The sequence below is a fragment of the Triticum dicoccoides genome, chromosome 6A (assembly GCF_002162155.2).
Source record: "Triticum dicoccoides isolate Atlit2015 ecotype Zavitan chromosome 6A, WEW_v2.0, whole genome shotgun sequence".
NCBI classification, from domain to species: domain Eukaryota; kingdom Viridiplantae; phylum Streptophyta; class Magnoliopsida; order Poales; family Poaceae; genus Triticum; species Triticum dicoccoides.
Window position 1 is genome coordinate 327,907,767 of NC_041390.1, and position 4,971 is coordinate 327,912,737.

Genomic DNA, 4,971 nt, shown 5'->3' on the forward strand with positions numbered 1-4,971 from the left:
TGCCCTGAGGAAGAGATATGTGCAGCTCCTATCGGGATTTGTCGGCACATTCGGGCGGTGTTGCTGGTCTTGTTTTAACCTGTCGAAGTGTCTTGAGTTACCGAGATACCGAGTCTAATCGGAACATCTTGGGAGGAGGTCTATTCCTTCGTTGACCGTGAGAGCTTGTCATGGGCTAAGTTGGGACTCCCTTGCAGGGATTGAACTTTCGAAAGCCATGCCCGCGGTTATGGGCAGATGGGAATTTGTTAATGTCCGGTTGTAGATAACTTGAACCTTAACTTAACTAAAATATATCAACCGAGTGTGTTACCGTGATGGCCTCTTCTCGGCGGAGTCCGGGAAGTGGACACGGTGTTGGAGTAATGTTTGCGCAGGTTGTTCTCTAGTTTCTCGCTCATGCTTTGCCTCCTCTTCTCGCTCTCTTTTGCGTATAAGTTAGCCACCATACTTGCTAGTCGCTTGCTGCAGCTCCATATAATTACCTTACCATACCTATAAGCTTAAATAGTCTTGATCGCGAGGGTACGAGATTGCTGAGTCTCTGTGGCTCAAAGATTACTATTACACCAGATGCAGGGCCTGATGATTCCGCTCCAGGAGACGCGTGTGAGCTCAAGTGGGAGTTCGACGAAGACTCTCAACGATACTATGTTTCCTTTCCCGATGATCAGTAGTGGTGCCCAGTTGGGGGTGATTGGGACCGTGTCGCATGTTGGGTTCTCTTTTATTTTGGCGCCGTAGTCGGGCCATGAGTGTTTGGATGATGTAATCCTATTAATGTACTTGATTGACGTGGCGAGTGTAAGCCAACTATGTTATCTCCCCTTTTATTATCATATTACATGGGATGTTGTGAAGATTGCCTAACTTGCGACATATGCCTTCAATGCAATTATGTCTCTAAGTCGTGCCTCGACATGTGGGAGCTATAGTCGCATCGAGGGTGTTAAACCGGCGTTCGAAGGCCTACAAGGCTCATGACGAAGAACTCTATAGGAAAAGCGCTACCGGAGTTTTTCAAAGATGCATCTCCGAGGAAGAGGGGCGATAGCTCTTGGCAGAAATTCATGCCGGACTCGGCGGTCACCATGCCGCAGCTCGGGCTCTTGTTAGCAAGGCCTTTCGTACAGGGTTTTATTGGCCGACGGCCCGAGCAGATGCATAGGACCTTGTCCAACGTTGCGTCGGATGCCAACTCTTCGCCAACCAAAGCCATATGCCCCCCACTGCCTTGCAAACAATCCCCATCACTCGGCCTTTTGCGGTCTGGGGACTTGATATGGTCGGACCCCTTAAAGGAGGAAGCCATAAGAGAAAGTATCTGCTGGTCATGGTGGATAAATTCACTAAGTGGATAGAAGCCAAACAAGTCAAAACGACCGAGGCGGGGCCGGTAATAGATTTTGTATCCGGCGTGGTACACCGTTATGGTGTTCCACACAGCATCATCACCGATAATGGCTCTAATTTCACGGTCGATGAAGTGAAAACTTGGTGTGCTAATCTGGGCATTAAGCTCGATTACGCATTTATCTATCACCCGCAGACAAACAGTCAAGTCGAACGAGCTAATGGTATTATTATGAGCGGCATCAAACCTAGACTAGTGCGGTCTTTGAAAGAATCAGACAACCACTGGATGGAGGAACTTGACTCCATACTCTGAGGACTGCGGACCACGCCCAACCGCACTACTGTATATACACCTTTCTTCATGGTGTACGGTGCGGAAGAAGTGTTACCCTGCGACATTATTCATGACTCACCTCGAGTGCGCATGTACAAAGAGAGAGAGAGAGGCCGAGCTTGATAGGCAGGACATCTTATATGCCCTGGAGGAGGAGCGCGACATCGCAAAAGCCTGTTCCGCATTTTATCAATAGCAAGCTCACAGGTATCAAAGCAAAGAAGTGCGGGCCAAGACTTATAACGTTGGTGAACTCGTTCTACGCCTGCGGGAGAAGAAAAAGGACAAACTCAAGCCCATGTGGGAGGGTCCCTTCATCATTGACGAAGTTCTCATGGAGGAGTGTACCTCTTGCGTGATGCGTCAGACAATCACTTGGAGCCGAACCTTTGGAATGCGGCCAGACTTCAACGATTCTATGCCTAGCACCGAACTCTGTGTTCGTCTCCTTCCTCCTCTTTGATAGAGGCAAAGGTGTCCCGATGTTTTGATGAGATGGTGGCTATCGTTTTCTGTGGGAGTTGACCTTGACGATCCGACTAGGAACGTGCGAGACGTCGCGCCTTAGCAATCGCTAAACCAACTTCCGAGGGTTATTGACCACGCCGGAGCACGATCAACCTGACCACGAGGGTTTGTTTCCTGCAAGCAAACGAAGAACAAGCAAGAAACTGAGATTGCAATCTGGATATTGCGAATATAAGATGAAGCTTTATTGATCAAGGTGGGGTTCTGTGACGCCTTGGTCTGGTCGTTGACCACAAACGAAGTGCGCGAAGTTGCAGCTATGGCAAACTTTTAATCTAAACAAAACCCAAAGCCTAAACGATGCCCTAAGGGCTGTATATATGGAGGAGAGAGGGGGAATTTCGTGGCCCTTGGTGGAGGGGTCCGAAACCAACCCTAGCTCTTGTTTCCCCACACATACGGACTCTAAAAACAGCCTATACTTAAGTACTTCGAAAATACATGGGCCTGGCCCAATAATAATGTGATGCAGCACCTAAAGTAGCCTCTGGACGAAATTTATGAAGTGGCATCTTGTATATTTCATCCCATGCTACATGCACTCATTATGGTGGCTTCAGAGTCCTGGAATCATCACTTGTAACTCCGTTCTTGTTCCCCTTGCACATGCCATCATCTCCATGCTTGAACTTGCTCCAAGGTTCATCTTTCTTGCCCAAGCTAGGCCCTTCATTTGTAAGCAAAACAAATGTATCCAATTTAGGCAGCATCATATTCTCATGAACATTAGAATCGTTACCAAGAAATGAAAGTACCTGATAATTCAATTGGCGTGCGCGAGCTCTAGTAATCGGTCCAGTATGTATAGCAGCAGGGGCTGTGGGTGTAACAATGGTATTGATATCCTCATCACTCTTATTAACGTTATTTTGTTTCTCTCTTTTCGTTTTTTATATGTTTTCCTTTTGCCTTTTAGCGTTACGGCTTTAGTACGGCTAAACCGTGCTCTAGTGATGCGTACATCTCCAAATATGTACGTCCATTATACCTGGGGCCTTCTTGTACAGAAGCTTGCTATTATTCTTTGAGCATCAAGCTCACCACATATGCGTTCTTCCCATATGTACCTTTTGTTCGCCATTATATGCATCAATATGACTTAAGTTTTGGCCAAGCTGGGTTGCCTGGATCTTATGCTTACGCCCTTCGTTCCCGTTAGTTCGGCTAGGGCATAAAGGGAGCACCTCTGCGATTGTTACTGTCGGGTCATCTGGATGTGTACATCAGACTGGGTGAAGCTGAAAGCTAGCGTTCTTAAGGGAATATACGGTCGGTGAATTAAAGACGTTTCCGCATTCACTCCATTGTGAAACCCCAGAAGTTACTTACTTTATGATTTCTTTAATCACAGTTCGGACATGCACATTAAACGCATGCACACCGAGGAAAAGGAACCCTTAATGGAACTATTCTCTCTGGAAGATGTTTCATACATAATGTAATATAACATAACTAGCCGGATACACATTGTCTGTTCAAGCAACTATGGCCCATACGCCTGGTTCCCATGCATACCCCGGTATATTCTACCACTAGGGTATTCGGAAACACTCCGCACCTTTGGGTCCAGAGGTCCAAGCGAAAACGTCGGCCATGACAATTGTTTTTATAATCCAGCTAGAATCACATATGTCAGGGAAAGTACATAGTCACTACGACTCAAAAATTTCCTCCTCTATGCCGTCCAGCAGGCTGTCTAATTTACAATCCTGCTGGGAATATATGGCGGCTACTTCTACTTGTTCATATACTAAACTAACAGGAATTTCTTCCCCATTTGACCCTAGCGGTCCGACCAGGGCCATGTGATTCAGATCCAGCTTGGTATACCGCGTTTTTACCATGGCCCAGGCCTCTCGCACACCCTCTCGGTAGGCCGATATCTTCCATAGTCGGATAAGCCTCCATGCTCCCTTGAACATCTCTACAACCTTCTCCATACTCCCTGGAGGGGAGGCGGATGGCCATAAGGCCTTGGCTACACTCCGCATTGCCTACCGAGCTTGCTCGTGTAACTGCGACAACCCTTGCAAAAGATCATTTGATGATCTGGACGCCTCCTCTTCAGGACGGCCCGTCAACATACCTGCAATCACAGCTAATTGTACCCCCAAATTGTTATAAGGTAAATTCGGCCACATACTGAATATGCCGCCTCACAGCTTTTTGTTCTCCTTCACGGAGTCGGCCAGCTGAGCTCGCACATCTTTCATTTCTTCGCCCAGTTTGATGTTTGAATCCTGGAGTTTGTTTTTCTCATCGAGTCAGAATGCGCTCTCCTGTGGCATGTTGTCTCTTTGCCTCTTTTTCGCTCGTTTGAGCGGCCTTTAGTTCCTCTCCCAGTTGGTCCGGCGACCCTGTTATGAGACATGCAGCAGTTGCAATACAGTTGGCATATAATTTTTTCTTTCTCGATGGAGGGAAATATTACAAGAGGATGCCTTCTTGAACTTTTCCAGTTCGGTGGTAGCAGCAGTTAGCTGTGTCCGGCACTGCTCTAGCTCTTGGGCTAGCAGGTCATTATTCTCCGTAAGAACCTGGTTATACAACGATCCTTAAAACATTTGTCCCAACTGCTTCAAGTCTCGGGGGCTACGGGCACATGGTTATCAAATTTGGACAAGATAAACTTACCTGCACATCTTTCAAATGTTGCTTGGTGGCTCGGTTAAGCCCATCTCGAGCAGCTCGGATGTATGCATCGGCCGAGATGAAGGCACCGAACGCCTCTTTTGAGAAGTAGGGATTTCATA